Source organism: Schistocerca serialis, chromosome 5 (assembly GCF_023864345.2).
Source record: "Schistocerca serialis cubense isolate TAMUIC-IGC-003099 chromosome 5, iqSchSeri2.2, whole genome shotgun sequence".
In the NCBI taxonomy this organism is placed as follows: domain Eukaryota; kingdom Metazoa; phylum Arthropoda; class Insecta; order Orthoptera; family Acrididae; genus Schistocerca; species Schistocerca serialis.
Window position 1 is genome coordinate 303,945,508 of NC_064642.1, and position 22,340 is coordinate 303,967,847.

The following is a 22,340-nucleotide window of genomic DNA, read 5'->3' on the forward strand; positions in this document are numbered from 1 at the left end:
CACTGATACTTGACTACCTACTCCACGTATGACACTGGAAGATGCTGAGCAAGAGATGTTCGACATTGGAGCACAAGTTCATTACGTCACATCATTCTTGTACATCACCCATAGCTCACTTTAAATTGGACACTGTGTTCCCAAGCCAATTCACATGCTTTATTTTGTATGACATCATGGGAACCTTCTATTCCTTCTTTACCTTTCTTGAACAAAAATGCCTCAACTTCCATTTTAATATTTTCAAAATGTCCACTCTGTGGGCCATTAAAAACTTTCCTAGTCGACTTCACATTCTTCAGACGTCCTTTGACCTTTAGCAAATCCTAAATTTTGCTTCTGTGACTCTATACTTCTTTGAAGACATACAATTGTTTGTTTATTCTACACATTGAACAACCATGATTTTTATATTTGCGTCAGAGTAACACCTGCATCCTGTTGAAAAATTTGATGTTCAGTCATGTTGTACCACACAACAACCTATTACACACTTTACTATGTAGTTTTGAAGTGGGATATCCAAAGTCAGAAAATGCCTGATAAAAAAAAAAAATTGCTGACATAAACACTTCCTGCCATTGTACAACAGTGATCAAAGCACATGCATACATTCAATGTTAAAGCAGTAGGTGTTAGAGAGAAGAGCTACAGCTTGATGGAAACTTGAAGTTCTGTTCAGTAAAGAAAGAAAAACTCCACATCATATGCCATGAATGTAAGATGACTCCCTATTTCTGAGCATGAAAATTTGGGAAAAAAACCTTGTCTTGGATTCAGAGAGATACGGTATATTGTGTACTGGATATACTCCTTTGTAGTTTAGTGATGAAGCTGAATATTTTTCATGCATTTAGTATAAAGTTTTGGTTACATGAAACATGTTTTTTGCTACACTTGACTATATTTTGTTGTCTGTTTACTTGTTAAATGTATCAATTTTGTTTTTTAAATTACTTGCTTATTCACATTGATGGCACCAGTTGTACTGGGTTCCATATTGAGATTTGAAAGGAATATTTTGCCAAAGTGAATTTTCATATGAGAGTGCTTTATTGTATGTTGGATGCAGGGATATTTTCTAAATTTGGAGTGGCAGATGATTTTTGGGATGATGTATCATGTAAGTATATTGAAGACTGCTGTGGGAACCAACAGATGCAAAGTATTCCATTATAAAATATCAGGGTAGTTAATAGCTTGGATTGCCTTGCCAGTGATATAGAATGTGTATGCTATACATTTAAAAAAAGTAAGTTGTACAATCCCTTATTTTTTATGAACACAAAGTTTGTGATTTAGTAAGACCTCTATTCTATAGTTTGACACAAGGAAGCCTGGCAAATGGTTAATGTTTCCAGAAACAATGTCCTGAACATTGTATGGTTATCATTTAGATTGCAAAAATTATAAACTGCTATGATTAATTATCTTGATATGTTTGAGTAGATTCATTGCACTGAATAACAATTGGGAAACTGTGCGTATTCCAGTAGTATACCCCATGAACCATGGGCCTTGCCGTTGGTGGGGAGGCTTGCGTGCCTCAGCGATACAGATAGCCGTACCGTAGGTGCAACCACAATGGAGGGGTATCTGTTGAGAGGCCAGACAAATGTGTGGTTCCTGAAGAGGGGCAGCAGCCTTTTCAGTAGTTGCAGGGGCAACAGTCTGGATGATTGACTGATCTGGCCTTGTAATGCTAACCAAAACGGCCTTGCTGTGCTGGTACTGCAAACGGTTGAAAGCAAGGGGAAACTACAGCCGTAATTTTTCCCGAGGTCATGCAGCTTTACTGTATGGTTAATGATGATGGCATCCTCTTGGGTAAAATATTCCGGAGGTAAAATACTCCCCCATTCGGATCTCCGGGCGGGGACTACTCAAGAGGACGTCATTATCAGGAGAAACAAAACTGCCGTTCTACGGATCGAAGCGTGGAATGTCAGACCCCTTAATCGGGCAGGTAGGTTAGAAAATTTAAAAAGGGAAATGGATAGGTTGAAGTTAGATATAGTGGGAATTAGTGAAGTTCGGTGGCAGGAGGAACAAGACTTCTGGTCAGGCGAATACAGGGTTATAAATACAAAATCAAATAGGGGTAATGCAGGAGTAGGTTTAATAATGAATAATAAAATAGGAATGCGGGTAAGCTACTACAAACACCATAGTGAACGCATTATTGTGGCCAAGATAGACACGAAGCCCACGCCTACTACAGTAGTATAATTTTATATGCCAACTAGCTCTGCAGATGACGAAGAAATTGAAGAAATGTATGATGAAATAAAAGAAATTATTCAGATAGTGAAGGGAGACGAAAATTTAATAGTCATGGGTGACTGGAATTCGGTAGTAGGAAAAGGGAGAGAAGGAAACGTAGTAGGTGAATATGGATTGGGGGTAAGAAATGAAAGAGGAAGCCACCTGGTAGAATTTTGCACAGAGCAGAACTTAATCATAGCTAACACTTGGTTCAAGAATCATAAAAGAAGGTTGTATGCATGGAAGAAGCCTGGAGATACCGACAGGTTTCAGATAGATTATATAATGGTAGGAACCAGATTTTAAACTGTAAGACATTTCCAGGGGCAGATGTGGACTCTGACCACAATCTCTTGGTTATGAACTGTAGAGTAAAACCGAAGAAACTGCAAAAAGGTGGGAATTTAAGGAGATGGGACCTTGATAAACTGAAAGAACCAGAGGCTGTACAGAGTTTCAGGGAGAGCATAAGGGAACAATGACAGGAATGGGGGAAAGAAATACAGTAGAAGAACAATGGGTAGCTCTGAGGGATGAAGTAGTGAAGGCAGCAGAGAATCAAGTAGGTAAAAAGACGAGGGCTAGTAGACATCTTTGGGCAACAGAAGAAATACTGAATTTAATTGATGAAAGGAGAAAATATAAAAATGCAGTAAATGAAGCAGGCAAAAAGGAATACAAACGTCTCAAAAATGAGATTGACAGGAAGTGTAAAATGGCTAAGCAGGCATGGCTAGAGGACAAATCAAAGGATGCAGAGGCTTATCTCACTAGGGGTAAGAAAGATATTGCCTACAGGAAAATTAAAGAGACCTTTGGAGAAAAGAGAAACACTTGCATGAATATCAAGAGCTCAGATTGAAACCCAGTTCTAAGCAAAGAAGGGAAAGCAGAAAGGTGGAAGGAGTATATAGAGGGTATATACAAGGATGATGTACTTGAGGACAATATTATGGAAATGGAAGGGAATGTAGATGAAGATGAAATGGGAGATATGATACTGCATGAAGAGCTTGACAGAGGACTTAAAGACCTGAGTCGAAAAAAGGCCCCGGGAGTAGACAACATTCCATTAGAACTACTGATGGCCTTGGGAGAGCCAGTCCTGGCAAAACTGTACCATCTGGTGAACAAGATGTATGAGACAGGCGAAATACCCTCAGACTTCAAGAAGAATATAATAATTCCAATCCCAAAGAAAGCAGGTGTTGACAGATGTGAAAATTACCGAACTATCAGTTTAATAAGTTACAGCTACCAAATAGTAACACAAATTCTTTACAGATGAATGGAAAAACTGGTAGAAGCCGACCTCGGGGAAGATCAGTTTGGATTTCGTAGAAATATTGGAACAACTTATCTTAGAAGAAAGATTAAGGAAAGGCAAACCTACATTTCTAGCATTTGTAGACTTAGAGAAAGCTTTTGACATTGTTGACTGGAATACTCTCTTTCAGATTTTGAAGGTGGCAGGGGTAAAATACAGGGAGCGAAAGGCTATTTACAATTTGTGCAGAAACCAAATGGCAGTTATAAGAGTTGAGGGGCATGAAAGGGAAGCAGTGGTTGGGAAGGGAGTGAGACAGGGTTGTAGCCTCTCCCCGATGTCATTCAATCTGTATATTGAGCAAGCAGTGAAGGAAAGAAGAGAAAAATTCGGAGTAGGTATTAAAATCCATGGAGAAGAAATAAAAACCTTGAGGTTTGCCGATGACATTGTAATTCTGTCAGAGACAGCAAAGGACTTGGAAGAGCAGTTGAATGGAATGGATAACATCCTGAAAGGAGGATATAAGATAAACATCAACAAAAGCAAAACGAGTATAATGGAATGTAGTCGAATTAAGTCGGGAGATGCTGAGGGTATTAGATTAGGAAATGAGACACTTAAAGTATTAAAGGAGTTTTGCTATTTGGGGAGCAAAATAACTGATTATGGTCGAAGTGGAGAGGATATAAAGTGTAGACTGGCAATGGCAAGGAAAGCGTTTCTGAAGAGGAGAAATTTGTTAACATAGAGTGTAGATTTAAGTGTGAGGAAGTCGTTTCTGAAAGTATTTGTATGGAGTGTAGCCATGTATGTAAGTGAAACATGGACAATAAATAGTTTGGACAAGAAGAGAATAGAAGCTTTCGAAATGCGGTGGCGACAGAAGAATGCTGAAGATTAGATGGGTAGATCACCTAACTAATGAGGAGGTATTGAATAGAATTGGGGAGAAGAGGAGTTTGTGGCACAGCTTGATTAGAAGAAGGGATCAGTTGGTTGGACATGTTCTGAGGCGTCAAGGAATCACCAATTTAGCACTGGAGGGCAGCGTGGAGGGTAAAAATCGTAGAGGGAGACCAAGAGATGAATGCACCAAGCAGATTCAGAAGGATGTAGGTTGCAGTAGGTACTGGGAGATGATGAAGCTTGCACAGGATAGAGTATGATGGAGAGCTGCATCAAAGCAGTCTCAGGACTGAAGACCACAACAACAACAACAACAACAACAAAGTTCACAAGACAAGTAGGCAAAAAGGTATTGCAGACCCTGGCTGTGAGTAGGCATTGATTTAAATCAATGGGGAAGATTGAAAATTCGTGCCAAACTGGGATTTGAACCTGGACCTGCTGCTTACTAGGCAAATGCACTGATCACGGTACCATCCACATACAGTGTTTATTGGAACTGCATGGACTATCTTACCAAGTCTCCTGTCAGACCCAAATTCTCAACCTACATTTCATCAGTTCCTCTAAGAGTTCAAGCCCGGCGGTTCGAGCCAGTGTCTATAATTCTTGTCTTAATTCGTAGTGGCTGCGGGATCAAAATGTTGTCTGTTCTTTCTGACATGTCTGAAAGAACACACACACACACACACACACACACACACACACACACACACACACACACACACGCACACACACACGCGCACACACACATTTTATATATATACAGGGTGTCCCAGCTATCTTGTCTACCCAAAATATCTCTGGAACAATAACAGCTATTGGAAAACGACTTTCACTGGTATCGATGTAGGGCTGGGGCCCATGAATGTACATATTTGGAAACATTCTAAAACGAAAGCATATGTGTTTTTTAACACAAACTTATGTTTTTTTAAATGGACCTCCTATATTTTTTCTTCAACAATTCATAGCATGACAAAGCACATACACAATGGCGTTGATTGCAGCGCAATATTCTCATTACCTCCCGAGATATTGAGACGTGAAGTTGACACTTGAAACACCCGACATGTGCTGCTAGTGCACGTCCTGAGGTTCAGGCGTGAACCCCATGCTGCCCGTAATCACGATGTGATTGACATGTGTAATCACACCTCCATACTTATCAAGAGGTCCGAAACGAATAATACGGTGTGCTGCCATCAACTCTCATAAGCACATAATGGTTTCCCTCTTGCACGTTTTACATATCTACGTACACAATATGAACCAGTACCGATTGGTGTACACCCGTCAGGTTGTCTTATTTATCCTGCACACCCAAAATAAGGTTTATCTAATGCGTTATATGACCCATTGTGCCTGTCGCACAGGGCCTGGCTCTACCTAGTCAAGTGTCCAACGTAGTTCCCACTACTGCCACAGTTACCACTTCGCCTTGTTTATGATTTGCGACCCATGCAAACTCCTGTACTCCACCACCCTCTGAGCATCCCATTTGTTGTTGCTTTGGCGTGCAGTACACCGCTTGCCAGTGTAGTCGTGCATCAGAGTAATCTAGTGATGGCACGGAGGTAGTACACATTGTGAATAAATGTTGTATTGTGGAACTTATACTGTACAGTATAATGTACACACATGAAGATATGATAGAAATGCTGCTGATCTATGGAGAATGTACGTTGACGTGAAATACGTTATGAGATTGCTTGTTTGTTGATAGTACTGTTAGCGAACATTATGATTATTAAGTTAATATGTCTGTTTTCTACCCTACTCTACATACCTGTACTGTACCCTGTTGTAGGTGGACGAAATGCTGTTCAGGCAGAACGACTGTACAGAAGACGATTCCCTGAGAAGCCATCGCCTTCGCGCCGGATGTTTGGTCATCTCACATCTCGTCTACGTGAAACGGGAAGCTTAAATCCAAGACCTCGACATCGTCCTAGAACACGCACAGATGAATGTGCTGAAGTTGCTGTGCTCGCTTCCATAGCTGTGAATCCTCAAATCAGCACACGTCAAATTGAACGTGAAGTTGGTGTGTCGAAATCAAGTGCACAGCGTATTCTTAAACATCATAAATTTCATCCTTACCATGTTCATTTACACCAGGATCTTCATGGAAATGACTTCCGCAATAGGGTAACATTTTGTCGGTAGGCTCAGCAAAAACTTCTGACTAATCCAAACTTTTTTGCAGATGTTCTCTTTACCAACGAGGCATCATTCTCCAACAAAGGAGTTGTCAATATGAGGAATATGCATTATTGGTCCGCCGACAATCCAAAATGGCTCTGTCAGGTAGAGCATCAACGTCCGTGGAAAGTTAATGTTTGGTGTGGGATTATTGGAGATACCATTATCGGACCTTTCTTTATAAATGGCATCCAAAATGGCAGACAGTACTCCAGATTTATATGACACAATCTTCCTGTTCTCTTGGACACCGTACCTCTGAACTGGAGAATGGTCATGTGGTATCAGCATGACAGATGCCCTGCACATAACGCCTTACGACCACGACGACTTCTGAACCGTAAGTTCCCTGGTACGTGGATAGGAGGAGGTGGCCCAGTTAGGTGGCCTGCCCGATCTCTGGACCTTACACCGCTGGATTATTTTCTTTGGGGAGCAGTGAAGGATGCTGTTTACCAACATGAACCAACAACACCAGAGGACGTGAAGCAACGCATTATTGATGCTTGTACAGCCATCAAAGAGGAAACAGTAGCACGAAGTAGGGCATCCTTCATCCGCAGAGTGACCCTATGTATGCAAGCCAATGGGCATCACTTTGAGCATGAGATGTGAACGCTATGTTTAGTATGTAGTGCTGGTATCACAGTGGAAGTTTCTACAAAGGGCTATTTTACCCAGTGATGTTAAGAAACATTTGTTTGCAACAATTTGACATTTAATGCATTAGATAAACATAAAATTGATAGTTATATGATAATAAAACTAATTGGTTAAACATGTTTACATTCATCTTCTATGTACTACCTGAACTTCCCAAATCAAAACATTTTTACCTAAACCACGGTAAAACAGAAATGTCTGCTTGTGTGTGTGTGTGTGTGTGTGTGTGTGTGTGTGTGTGTGTGTGTGTGTGGGCGCGCGCGCGAGCGAGCGAGTGTATACCTATCCTCTTTGCCCCCTAAGGTAAGTCTTTCTGCTCCCGGGATTGGAATGACTCTTTACCCTCTCCCTTAAAACCCACATCCTTTCGTCTTTCTCTCTCCTTCCCTCTTTCCTGATGAAGCAACCGTTGGTTGCGAAAGCTTGAATTTTGTGTGTTTGTTTGTGTGTCTATCAACCTGCCAGCACTTTCGTTTGGTAAGTCACATCATCTTTGTTTTTAGATGTATTTTTCCCACGTGGAATCTCTCTCTCTCTCTCTCTCTCTCTCTCTCTCTCTATATATATATATATATATATATATATATATATATGCTTTCGTTTTAGAATGTTTCCAAATATGTACATTCATGGGCTCCAGCCCTACATTGATCCCGGTGAAAGTTGTTTTCCAATAGCTGTTATTGTTCCAGAGATATTTTGGGTGGACAAGATAGCTGGGACACCTATATATATATGGGGACTGCCAATGATCTCTTCAGTGCAGATGCCCACCAGGCTCCAACTCTTATAAGAATTGTGAAAATGCCGTCCGATGGGGGATATGCAGTTGTGATGACCATGGTGTCCAGATGGCACAGTGGTCAGCACATCTGCCTAGTAAGCAGAAGACCCTTGCACAAATTTTCAAATGTCCCCATTGATTTAAATCAATTCCCACTTGCAGCTAGTGTCTGTAATTCTTTTGCGTCTTAATTCACAGTGGCTGCTGGATCAAATGGTGTCTGTTATTTTGGACATGTCTGAAAGAACCGACACCACATATATATATGTATAAGACAAGCAAAGTCTGAGGTTTCATGCCTTCTTTTAAAGCTAAAATAGCAAGAAAATGCAACAAGAATTGTAGAGAATTTCAGAGAGAGCACTGAGTATGCTTACATCACTGGATCAGTCCCTTATACCTCACTAATCAAATATACAATATGTTGGGAAACTATCTCAATTCAATGAAGTATTTCCACACAGATAATGTTAATTGTGTATCCTGAGCAAATAAAACATAATTTAAAAAATAACATTCTGAAAATTGCCTTAAATGGCTAACATATTCCATGCAGAACATTGAGTTAGCATACTATAATATCCTGTAAAGAGTAATAACTTCATCATTTCAGAATATCTGAGTACTTTTCTTACTTGGTGCCATAAATGGTGTGTAGGTGGCAGCATGAAGTGTCTTTTGCAGATCAGTCTCAAGTGTATGTTGAATTGTTTCAAAATTACTTTTTGTTGTTGTTGTGGTCTTTAGTCCAGAGAATGGTTTGATGCAGCTCTGCATACTATTCTATCCTGTGCAAGGTGGTGGTGGTGGTTAGTGTTTAACGTCCCGTCGACAACGAGGTCATTAGAGACAGAGCGCAAGCTCGGGTTAAGGATTCGGAAGGAAATCGGCCGTGCCCTTTCAAAGGAACCATCCCGGCATTTGCCTGAAACTATTTAGGGAAATCACGGAAAACCTAAATCAGGATGGCTGGAGACGGGATTGAACCGTCGTCCTCCCGAATGCGAGTCCAGTGTGCTAACCACTGCGCCACCTCGCTCGGTATATCCTGTGCAAGCTTCTTCATCTTTGAGTAACTACTGCAACCTACATCCTTCTGAATCTGTTTAGTGTATTCGTCTCTTGGTCTCCCTCTATGATTTTTACCCTCACCACTGCCCTCTAGTACTAAATTAGTGATCCCTTGATGATGCCTCAGAATATGTCCTACCAAGCTATCCCTTCTTCTAGTCAAGTTGTGCCTCAAATTTCTCTTATCCCCAATTCTATTCAGTACCCTTTCATTAGTTACATGATCTACCTGTCTAATCTTCAGCATTCGTTTGTAGCACCACATTTTGAAAGTTTCTATGCTCTTCTTATCTGAACTAGTTATTGCCGATGTTTCACTTTTGTACATGGCTACACTCCATACAAATACTTTCAGAAAAGACTTCCTGACACTAAAATCCATACTCGATGTTAAAAAATTTCTCTCCTTCAGAAATGCTTACTTGCCATAGCCAGTCTACTTTTTATATCATCCCTACTTTGACCATCATCAGTTATTTTGTTTCCCAAATAGCAAAACTCATTTACTACTTTAAGTGTCTCATTTCCTAATCTAATTCCCTCAGCATCACCTGATTTAATGCGACTGCATTCCATTATCCTTGTTTTGCATTTGTTGATGTTCATCTTATATCCTCCTTCCAGACATTGTCCATTCCATTCAGCTGCTCTTCCAGGTCCTTTGCTGTCTCCAACAGAATCACAATGTCTTCGGCAAACGTCAAAGTTTTTATTTCTTCTCCATGGGTTTTAATTCCTACTCCAAATCATTCTTTTGTTTCTTTTACTGCTTGCTCAATATGCAGAATATACAGGTTGAATAACATTGGGTATAGGCTACAACCCAGTCTCACTCTTTTCTCAACCAGTGCTTCCCTTTCATGCCCCTCCACAGTTATAACTGCAAATCTTGTTTCTCTACAAATTGTAAACAGCCTTTCAGTCCCTGTATTTTATCCCTGCTACCTTCAAAATTTGAAAGAGAGTATTCCAGTCAACATTGTCAATAGCTTTCTCTAAGTCTACAAATGCCAGAAATGTGGGTTTGCCTTTCATTGACTACCTTATAAGGTTACTTAGATGAACCTAAATTTTTAGGGATAAAGGTAGCAGCTCACTAATAATAAAGGAATTGAGTTGTTTAAAGACACATACACACACAATACCCAGAGCTTTGCTAGCTTTTGGATGACTCCTTTTTTGAGCTAGAGAGTACCTACAGAAATCCACATGCATCCCCCACCCCCGCACTCGCACACGCGCACACACGCATGCATGCGCGCGCACACACACACACACACACACACACACTCACACACACTCTTACACCTGTACGGCTACATTGTGCTAGCTGAATAAAGTGTGTTGGAGCTGCAGTTCTGCAACTGCAGATATGGTGATTATTTCCAGAATGAGATTTTCACTCTGCAGCGGAGTGTGCGCTGATATGAAACTTCCTGGCAGATTAAAACTGCGTGTCCGACCGAGACTCGAACTCGGGACCTTTGCCTTTCGCGGGCAAGTGCTCTACCAACTGAGCTACCGAAGCACGACTCACGACCGCTACTCACAGTTTTACTTCTGCCAGTACCTCGTCTCCTACCTTCCAAACTTTACAGAAGCTCTCCTGCGAACCCTGCAGAACTAGCACTCCTGAAAGAAAGGTAGCTCAGTTGGTAGAGCACTTGCCCGCGAAAGGCAAAGGTCCCGAGTTCGAGTCTCGGTCGGACACGCAGTTTTAATCTGCCAGGAAGTTTCATATCAGCGCACACTCCGCTGCAGAGTGAAAATCTCATTCTGGAAACATCCCCCAGGCTGTGGCTAAGCCATGTCTCCGCATTATCCTTTCTTTCAGGAGTGCTAGTTCTGCAGGGTTCGCAGGAGAGCTTCTGTAAAGTTTGGAAGGTAGGAGACGAGGTACTGGCAGAAGTAAAACTGTGAGTAGCGGTCGTGAGTCGTGCTTCGGTAGCTCAGTTGGTAGAGCACTTGCCCGCGAAAGGCAAAGGTCCCGAGTTCGAGTCTCGGTCGGACACGCAGTTTTAATCTGCCAGGAAGTTTCATATCAGCGCACACTCCGCTGCAGAGTGAAAATCTCATTCTGGAAACATCCCCCAGGCTGTGGCTAAGCCATGTCTCCGCATTATCCTTTCTTTCAGGAGTGCTAGTTCTGCAGGGTTCGCAGGAGAGCTTCTGTAAAGTTTGGAAGGTAGGAGACGAGGTACTGGCAGAAGTAAAACTGTGAGTAGCGGTCGTGAGTCGTGCTTCGGTAGCTCAGTTGGTAGAGCACTTGCCCGCGAAAGGCAAAGGTCCCGAGTTCGAGTCTCGGTCGGACACGCAGTTTTAATCTGCCAGGAAGTTTCATATCAGCGCACACTCCGCTGCAGAGTGAAAATCTCATTCTGGAAACATCCCCCAGGCTGTGGCTAAGCCATGTCTCCGCAGTATCCTTTCTTTCAGGAGTGCTAGTTCTGCAGGGTTCGCAGGAGAGCTTCTGTAAAGTTTGGAAGGTAGGAGACGAGGTACTGGCAGAAGTAAAACTGTGAGTAGCGGTCGTGAGTCGTGCTTCGGTAGCTCAGTTGGTAGAGCACTTGCCCGCGAAAGGCAAAGGTCCCGAGTTCGAGTCTCAGTCGGACACGCAGTTTTAATCTGCCAGGAAGTTTCATGGTGATTATTTGTGTCGGATGGAATGTGCATGGTGAGAAATGAGGCAGGGACAGTTGGGGAAGAGTGTTGATAGCTGGTAGGGAAAGACAACAAGTGCAAGGGATAGGAATGTGACTAGCGCACTGATGCTAGCAAGCCCATGCAGTGCATGATAATGATGATGATGATGATGATGATGATGATGATGGCAATGATGATGCCGATGACGAAGACAAGGAGAAGTAGACTGGGAGTGGGAGACAAAACAGCAGAAGAAGAGACTGTGGGAAACAGTGTTTGGTTGCAGGATGGGTGAAGTTAGGATTCTGGGGCAAGGAGGAGATGGGTGTGAAGCAGGGGACTAGCAGAGACTGATACCAGGAAGATTATGGGAAAGAAGGATGTGCTGCAAGGACAACTCCCATTTGCATAGATCAGAGAAACTGGATTGTTCCCCCAACACAAGCATCTTAGAAATATGTAAATGATAACTGTACCTGCCACACACCCTTCATTCTTGTAATCCTCTGCTATAGTGAAGATGGGATTAGAAGATCCTCGACAGTTCTCAGTGCTGTTGCCAGCTTTCAACTGTGAAGCACAAATGGCTGCAGGAAAAAGCAATAGTCGTCTATAGAACTGTGACAACACTGTGATATTGCCATAAAAACATTTACAAAATTGCTTTATGCTATTGGTTGAGGTAGGAGTGTGAAGTTGTTGCACCCAGTTCATTGCCACTGTTAGGTAGCAACTTGTTATGCTGACTTCACTATAGCTTCCTTCCTCACATCCATCTCCACCGTGCCCCAGGACTCTGACTTCACTCTTCCTGCACTCATGCCTACTTTCCTGCAGTCTCCCTTTCCTTTGTTCCAGCACCTGCTACACAATGTAGGATATGCTGAAAATACAGGGATGGAATGAGAAACAAGTATTTTTTTACTGTAACTTGATGAAATCCTGAAAGAAGGACAATTGGGGGTTAACATTTTGTCCACAGTGAAAAAACAAAGATTAAGAGTCTTTTAACAGTTGAGGAAAGCAGTTAACTACAACAGAATTAATTTCTGTATGGAATGGAGTAACAAGCACTAAAAATTCTTTAGTTGAAGCTAAAAAACAAAGGAGGAGGAAAATACTTTTCAACTAATCCTGCAAGATAACAAGATTTTCATATATTTACACAGAATAAAAATAAATTTGTAACAGTTGAGAGATTTTTACCTTAACACTGAATTTGATGAGGGATACTTCATGGAATAAGGTGAGGTGGAAGGAAAGTTAGACTTTAACACTCCATTTATATTGAAGTAATTAGACAGGGAGGAATTATGCTACAAAAGACATCTCTGGAAGGAGAAAATGTTTCTAAATTATTTAGATTGACCAAGGAAGAGGGAAAAAGAAGTCACAGATACTCACAAAAAGGGGAGGAATCTGAGTGTGTCTGAGGTTTGTTATCTATCTATTTGTTATTTCACAGTTGATGGATAATGTTCTGCCTTGTTTGTATTTACAAGCTTTTTTGACAAAGTTGTTGAGCATAGTGCATAATTAATACTTCATTGTTTCATTTAGTGTAGTGATATTGGAGGCACAAAAATATGAAAAAACAAATAATTATTTTCTTATGGTTCTGAATTTATTAAAGAAAACATTTAACATGTGAGGTCAGTATTCCATTCACATATTTGAAATAAATTTAAACCATTCAAATCTGTGCATTATCTGATCACAGTGATTGTCAAAATGAAGTTCACATTTTAAAAATGGTTTCACAGAAGTTCATACACAGGCCAAATTGAAAGTTATTAATTTATGCTGTGTTAATAAAGAAATATAATGTTCAATTTCTTGAAAATTTGTAACAAAAAACAAGAAAATAAAAGATATCTTTCCTGTGTTATAAGCTACTTAACAGAGGTTTGAATGCGGTACCCATAAAAGTATATAAAAAAGCCCATGTAACATGAATTGTTTTCAAATTCACTTTAACATAAACTACTGGAAATTATAATCATAAAATGAATGTACAACTATTCAAGCAAAGCAGTTTTTCCAGCAACCCCTTTTTTAATTTGGCTATCTTTAAATACTGAAAGTACAACACCAACAAGAGTTTTCTGATCGTGCAAAAAGTATACCATTTTAAATATAATGCATCACATTGAAAATATCATTTTTGAAACAAGATAGGAGCACCGACTAAAATGTGGCAAGAACAGAAATGAATGTAAAACATCTTACTAAGAAAATGCGATATTATCAACAAGAAATGTATTCATACACTTTATTTTCTTTTTAGGAATAAATCAGATGAAATTTGGAGCTTTCCAAATGTGTGATAAACACACAATTCTATTGTACTACTTCTTATCAAGTTTTGAGACCTCTTAATCTTACCATCAGACGTGACAGTACTGTATGGGAATTCATTGAGAACTATTTACCTCACCACTAGAAATAGTGTAGTGAATGCAACAGAGTTATGTGAGGTACTTCTAAAGAAGATTCAAATGAAAATAATAAAAAAATCTATTTCTGGAAAAATTAAGTTGAATTTGTGAACCAGCCAAAAGGAAGCACTTACCACATTGTCGGATATTGCTCCAGGAAAAGTCTACTATAGTGATATGTCCAATGTATGAAATATACAGTTTATGAAATGCAAAAATTTTAATAGGACAAAAATACAACATCTAAAAAGCTTTCAGTAGAAAAACATCCAAGTCTGACAAACAGTGTAGACCTTCATTTTTTATGAAAGTGTAAACATTCAAAAGAACAAGAGAAAAAGTAACAACATCAAGAAGTAACATAAGATATCAAAATACTTCAGTATTATTGTGCAAAAATAAAAAATAAATTACACATAACAATACAGTATGTAGAGTCTTTGTTTTTCACACATAACATACCCAAACCACACAGCTGCTACTTGTAGCTATTTTGTCTTTTCATTTTGTATTTGCTTCTTATATTGGTAGAGGCAGTGAAAGGTTGATTGCAGGCAAAAAAAGTATTTAATGAGTCACAGTTATTTACAGTGTAAATATAGATGTTGATTTTGCCTGTTTGTGAAATGTTCTACTACTACTACAATAGTTATACTTGTATTATTGATTGAACTTATACCTTGTTCTCACACACAGTTTGATTTGTTGATCTTTGTATATTAAATTTAACCATACATTTTTATATAAATATCCATTCCTTGGAAATAAAATTATAAATATATAAAAATTGTAATTCTAACATTTACAAGATTTTTCTGTAAACAGCACACTCATAGAAGTCTTAGTAATAAAAACATTTTATAATTTGTATTTAATAAACAACCATAGTGAACCTGACAATTAATTTTTAAAAGAAGCTCTGTCTTTGTAACACAGATGCTCTGATGTTTTAAATATATTTTAACAGACAATAGGGACAGTTAAGTACCACATTTATAGTTCTGAATAAATTTCCACATGAAACAGCCATACATTACAAAGACAAATATAATGTATATCGTTTATCAAATATGAACTGAGCCATTTATTAAAGCAACCACATATATTTTAATGAAATAAACATTTATTCATTTAGGTGCTGTTCTGTTCAGGTAATTTGATAAGCGCTCCTCACAGAAACAGCATGTAAGAGTGAAAGTGGTACAGTAGAAATTCAATAACATTTTTGACAGTTACATTCTTTGGCCACATTTATAGATTTATTCAGTGTAAGTGAATAATAACAAACAAATAAATATTTTAATAATATATTGATTATAATCCCTGGTTTAATCCATAGAGTCTCTTTCACAAATGCACAGTAAGAAATTACATAACCCAGCCTCTCAATGATTTTTGTACTTAGAGGATAACAAGAACAATAAGATAGGAGCAGCTACATTCACTTCCCAACCATGTTTAAAATTACTTGTACAGCAAGTCTCCACACCAGTACATCTATTCCAACAGCTTAGAGTAATACTCAGTATTAAACAACTACAGTTTTCTTGTTTGAACACATTATGTGATTGAATCTCTTTGTAGGACAAGCAAGCAAAGTCTAACATTTTCGACACTTCGTGATATGATCGGTTGGTTTACAGTAACTTACCCCAAGAAAGAGCTAGAGCCCACCCTTCCCACCCTATTCCTCAGATTTTATATTTATAAATATTTTATTTTTCAGTAATCATAATTATTATTTTAACATTTCTATTAATAAATATTTACAACTACACAACATCAAATATACAGTATATATATACTTTTCTTTAGAGAGGAATCGATATCTAGCAGATATTAAAATGCACAAAATGCATAGCCCTGCTAATCTTATACAATTATGATATGTTTCCATGCACAACAAACGTGAGCATTGTGTTCTTTATAAACACCTTGAAATAATAAATTAATTTTCAAAGAAAAAATCCAGGTCTGAGGTGTATAGGTATAGGAAATATAGGCCTATAGCTGCACCTAACAATAAAAATAGACTGTGTTGGGAGCATAGCTCTATTGCACCAGCACTAACCATTGAGCAAGAAGAGGAGAGAGAGCACAGTCGTGATAGTCAGCATTCCGTACCAGCAAGTTCATTTCTGGCACACTCACTGTGATCACTTCTAACTTGCTTCCACTTCTCGAAAAAGTTGAAGATAGAGTACAGTAGATGAGTGATAAAAAGATTTCCAAATATTATTAAGAAATTATTTAACAATCTCACTTGTATGAACATGAAAAATGAATTGAAATAAACACACACAATGTGCATGACTTCCAACTGCCCAATCACAGTGAGTATCTATCACAAAAGTGCCTCGAATGGAGGAAGAGGCCAGAAAACCTGGAAAAAAAAGGAATAAATTATGAGATAGCGTTTGAAAAAGTAAATGCTTTTGTTATAATTTTAATTCATTACAATATAATATAAAATATGTCTATGATAAGGTAGCACCACATCAATAATAAGCACTTTCATTCATAGGAAAACAATTTTATTTAAATAATTTTGAAAACAACAACAATTAAAACCAAAGCTGCAACAATTAACCATACCACCATATGGATGGAAGATAGGCAGGCAAGAAACAATAAAATCAAAATGTGTCGTTTATGGAGGAGGGTAGATTTTACCTTTGGATGTACTGTACAACATTCTGACATAAACAACTGAGATGAAGTAGTGGTTTTCCACATTTATTACTGTGGATATATAAACCATCTAGTCCACTCTTACATGTAATGAAATGAGGAGATTTTGCCTGATGCTTCTGAAAATATTGGATTAATGCTCACACTTCTTGTCACCAACAAGAATGTCAGTGACTGATATATTGGACAGATCGATTCATTTAAATGCTGAGACAAGACTAATTCTTACAAGGTAACAATTAAAATAGATTATTAAAACAGGAAGGGTACAAATCAAAGACCTTGATTATGACAGGAATGAGGGAAAAAAAATCATGGTTATAGTGAAAAAAAATTGAAGCAAAATGTTTAACCAATTGTCGTGAAGGGTATGTACTGTTATGGATGACTGTTTCTGTAAAGTTTCTAACCTACATAGAAACCAGTTGCTGTACGTAAAAAACTGAGCAGGACTGAATACCACATCCTGTTGTGTAGTGTTGGTAAATACTAGTATCCAAATCTTGGATTAAATATTTACTGTCTGCTTTGAAAGTTTCTAAAAGTTAAGGGTCTGCAACTGATTTGACATAACCTCAACAGGTCATCTGAAGAGCTCTTTGAAAAAAAAAAAAAAAAAAAAAAAAAACCCCTGAATATTCGTGTGGTGTCAAACTGAAGTACTTTCACTTGATTGTAAGTTGTACAAGATTGTTTGTGAGATGATGAAGACTTCGTATCATCAATTTTCCTGATAATTATTTATATGTTGAACACTTCAGAATGTGCTTAATATAAAAAAGTAATGTCTATAGTGAAAGAAAGTAAACATTGACACCTCAGATGGAGCAGCAAAGGCCATACTATTCACAGATGACACTAGTGTGATAATGGGTGTACCAAAGCAAATGCTCCAAACTACTGATTAAGTAATAAAGAATATCCATACTTGGTTCATTGCAAACCGGTTGGCACTAAATGTAAATGAAACAAATTATATGCACTTTGGGAAAATATGTCAAGATGTAATTCTTGATTTGTTGTTGGGTGACAAGGCCATAGACAGAATGGCATTAACAAAATTGCTGGGGATTCATGTGGATAAAATTTTAATTTTAAGCTGGCCGAAGTGGCCGTGCGGTTCTAGGCGCTGCAGTCTGGACCGCGAGACCGCTATGGTCACAGGTTCGAATCCTGCCTCGGGCATTGATGTGTGTGATGTCCTTAGGTCAGTTAGGTTTAACTAGTTCTAAGTTCTAGGGGACTAATGACCCCAGAAGTTGAGTCCCATAATGCTCAGAGCCATTTGAACCATTTTTTAACTTTCATGACCATGTAATGTAACTTGTGCGGAAACTTAACTCAGCCTGTTTTACTCTTAGAATTATTGCAAATGTTTGTACTGCAGAGGGTGCCAGGGTGACATATTTTGATTACTTTCAGTCTCTTGCATCATACAGAATAATATTTTGGGGTTCCACCACTTGCTGTCTAAAACAAATCTTTCTGTTACAGAAGAGAGCTATCTGAATAATAACACACAGTCATCCGCAGACACAATGCAAACTCTTATTCAACAAGCTTAAAGTCCTAAGAATACCTTCCTTATATATCTATACAAATGTGTTTTTTATGTTAGGGCCACCTTGCAGATTTTCAGACAAATGCCGACTTGCATAACTACAATACCCAAAATAGCACAGCACTCCATATTCAGCGAACAAAAAGAACAGACACACAAACGCATGTGAGCCATATTGGTATAAAACTCTACAACAGACTGCCAGCCAACATCAGAAAGTTAGTAGATGAAAACAAATTTAAAGTAGAATTTAAAGAATTTTTACTTGAACAGTGTTTTTACTTGGTAAATGACTATTTAGGAAAATAAATAATTCTTATAATGTTTATAGCAAGGTAAAACTGAAAACACTGTCTTTCATCCCCTAAGGTTTCTGTTAATTTTGTATATCTGATGGATAGCTGTTGAGTGTGGTAAAATCTTTACTGAATTATTGTAGTGAATATAAGGGCTTCCTGTTTAGGAAAGACAGAAGTAAAGCTTTAGAGCAAACAAACTATGTAGTTACAACACTGTTAGTATACATGTGTAAAAAGTTGTATTACTGTGTCTTGTATGACCAAGTATTATTCTTTGTACAGTTTTTTGTACAATTTTGTATGTTTTATTCTTTGTACTACTTAATATAAAATTTTGTATGATCCTTTTCCATAAATTGTTTACCATAAATTGATGTACTTTTGGACAACATCCATACAATATTTATTGTCTATGGATGGATAAATGAATAAATATAAATAAATACTATCTGAGGTCTCGGCCAATATCCGATCAGCCACACTTTCAAATATGTGCATCGCCAGTTACACCGTTGCATTTTCTAGAGCTGCCAACATGGCACTGCCACGAATGATTACACAGCTGCCAATGACATGCAAGCATCATTTCTCCAGAAGTCCAGTGGCAGGTGTTCTTAAGTTTGAATATTCATGGACTGAGCCCATTTTGTGTGTTTGCCAGTTGAATAACATGTACAGACTTTCATCGTGGCCAGGGCTCAACCTCTTCAGAATAGATACTCTGTTGAAGAGTGACAGATTTATAAATCTTTTGTATCTGTGTATATTTATGAATTCAAATCTACTGTTAGCAATTGACACTGCAAATACAGCAACAAAGTTATGTATTATTTTTACTATTTGATATCAGATGTAGAATAAATTAATATCTAAATTCTCTGTTCATGAACATCGCTCCTGTATCCCCTAAAGAACCACGCAGCATGCAAAGGATGTCATAACACTATACTGTTGAAATGCCAAAGGATCAGGCCTGACTGAGGAACAACATCGGTAAATGTGATCTGCCCTGTGCCATTTTTTGGATGCTTTCAAATCCAGAGAGGAGAGACCAAGTGGTCCCTGATAAAACACCCTGGGGATCATCTATCAATTAACAGTTTCTGTATATGGAATTAGGGAGGAAGTGGAGAGGAAGCTGCAAAATGACATCATTGAACCTTTAGAGAATCCTTGGTTCTCTCATTTTGTCATTGTGAAGAAGGACAGCACACACTGTTTCTGTGTGACTACTGATGACTGGACAGAACCACGAATAAAGATCGTGACCCATTGTCATGCGCTGATCACATCCTAGATTCTTTGGAAGAGGCAAAGTGTTTCTCAGTCACTGATATGGAGATGGGCTACACTTATACACCAACACATATACTCCATAATGGTATTTGTGTTTAATAACAAGAGTGAATTTAGGATGAACTCAGCAATTCATGATCACAACACTAGAAGTAGAAATAATTTATGTATAAACCATGCATCCCTCTCCAGGGTTCAGAATGGAGTTTCATTTTATGGTGCAAAAATCTGTAATGGATTACTGCTGGACACCAAATAGGAAACAAAGTCCTCCAAATATTTTTAAATATTTGGGGACTTTCAATTTTCTGTCTGATATCCAGCAGCATCCCAATACAAATAAAGTGAAAGAATATCTCATTATCCATTCCTTCTATAATTTATCAAAATATTTGGAGTCAGGAATGTAAATATCATGCAAGCATAATATCTGTATTACATAGATCCTGATTTGTAAGTATATAGACAGCTGATGACAGGTTTGTCTAAAGTTACATAAATGCAGTGTTTAAAGTATCAGTTGAAAACAGCAGCTGGGTCGAGTTGGAGGAGAAGCAGAGACTTTTTTAAAAGTGGCTTTTTCTCTTGTAACATGCATATATAAAGTAGTTTAGAAGTAACTGTCAGTTTGATGAGTAGATCAGTGCTAGTAGTAATTTATTGTTAGTATACTTCACAGAGGTAGCGAGTTATGGTAACTTTTGCCTGTTGATGTAGAATTCAACTTTTTCTACTCCCCTGAAGCCTTTCCATGACTGGATTTATGGCACACAATTTCAAGTACCTTGTGTTGTCTTGTTTCATTTATTGCACAATGCTTTTATGACATTAACTGAATTTTCTTTTGGTACTTGACAAAACATGACAACAATATTAAATAGGAAACTCATATTTCAGAACCACAGCAAAGTGTTTCCTAATATTAGAATACTTTTACTTATGTCATATCTTTCTCAGATTTCCATTTCTTCTCATTACCCTGAATGACAGTAGCAATAAAGTGCAAGATGACCTAACGTACTTCTTAATATGAGATTGTGTTTCCTGATTTTTCCCTTTATTATTTCTACTTGGGTTTTGTAGATAGTGTTAGGTATTTTCTTATCTCTGTACTTTATCTGCACTCTTACCAGGTTTTCAAAATACATTTACCACTTTACACTGTTATAAGACCAAAATTGATGTGCTGATCTTTGCCCACAAATTCCATGTAGGTACCCTATTTTATTTTCTATTTTTTTTAAATCTATTTCATATGTTCCGAGCACCAAGCCACAATTACCACCTTGGTTCATTTACTTTTTATAAAGCAAGTTTAAAAGTATGAATTGCTAGACTGTTGTCTCTTGTATGTGAACAAATGAATAATACTATCAGTTGTGTATCTGTACTTATTATTCATTTAATTGTGGCCAGTTTTGGTGGTCCATTCCACCATTGTCAGGACCATAGATACAGTAAAAAATGCAGCATCTTAATATCGATATTAATTATTATGGAATGATTTATGTTAATTATGCTGCACCAAATGATATTACCTCTGTTTGTGTTACCAGCAAAACCCTAAATGCGTAATGAAACATGTGTAGTTCACTTAGACTAATTGAATCATATAGTAGAAACATCCAAATAGGACAGAAAAAATATATTAATGCAATGTTGCATCTAACTGTTTATGACATTCTGCACACTTCATCCAGTACTATGTTTTCACTAAGAGCCACCGGCATTGAATTAACATATTTTGTGGTAACCTGTTACTTCTGGGGTCACAGTTTTACATTTCATTGTACAGATAGGACTCCTTACCCAATTCATTTTTTGCCTATTCTGTTCAAAGTGGGAGTAATGTCTCAGTTAGTCACGTGTAACACTGCATTAACATATTGTATCTATCCTATTTGGGTGTTTCTACTATATAACTCAAACAATGGAAACTCCAGGTAGGAGCATCAACAATGTAGAAAAGACAGATTGCTACTTACATTAAAGATAACACACTAAGCATCGGACAGGCTCAGTTAAAACCCAGTTACACATAAGCCTTTGGCCTCAGCCTTCATTGGAAAAAGAGAAACACGCACCATTCATTCACACAAGCAAGCACACCTCACACACACATGACTGCCAACTCCAGCAGCTCAGGCCAGAATGTCCAAGCTGCTGGAGTTTGCAGTCATGTGTGTGTGAGGCTTGCCTGCTTGTTTGAATGAATGATGTCTGTTTTTCTTTTTCCAATGAAGGTTTA

At 38.2% G+C, this 22,340-nt stretch overlaps 1 protein-coding gene and 3 non-coding genes across 4 annotated transcripts in view; 2 read left to right on the top strand and 2 right to left on the bottom strand.

Moving 5' to 3' along the window:
• Positions 1-10,615: 10,615 nt before the first annotated feature.
• On the bottom strand, positions 10,616-10,692 carry Trnas-cga (transfer RNA serine (anticodon CGA)). The gene has a single exon. It is a non-coding gene; the product is annotated as a tRNA-Ser (tRNA).
• A 410-nt stretch (positions 10,693-11,102) lies between these two features.
• Trnas-cga (transfer RNA serine (anticodon CGA)) lies at positions 11,103-11,179 on the top strand. Its single transcript has one exon. It is a non-coding gene; the product is annotated as a tRNA-Ser (tRNA).
• Positions 11,180-11,403: 224 nt separating this feature from the next.
• On the top strand, positions 11,404-11,480 carry Trnas-cga (transfer RNA serine (anticodon CGA)). The gene has a single exon. It is a non-coding gene; the product is annotated as a tRNA-Ser (tRNA).
• A 4,615-nt stretch (positions 11,481-16,095) lies between these two features.
• LOC126481914 (ecdysone-induced protein 78C-like) overlaps positions 16,096-22,340 on the bottom strand; it is a 178,159-nt gene continuing 171,914 nt past the window's right edge. Inside the window, exon 10 of the mRNA XM_050105873.1 lies at positions 16,096-16,628. The gene's annotated coding sequence lies outside the window, so the exon portion shown is untranslated. The remainder of the gene's footprint in view (positions 16,629-22,340) is intronic.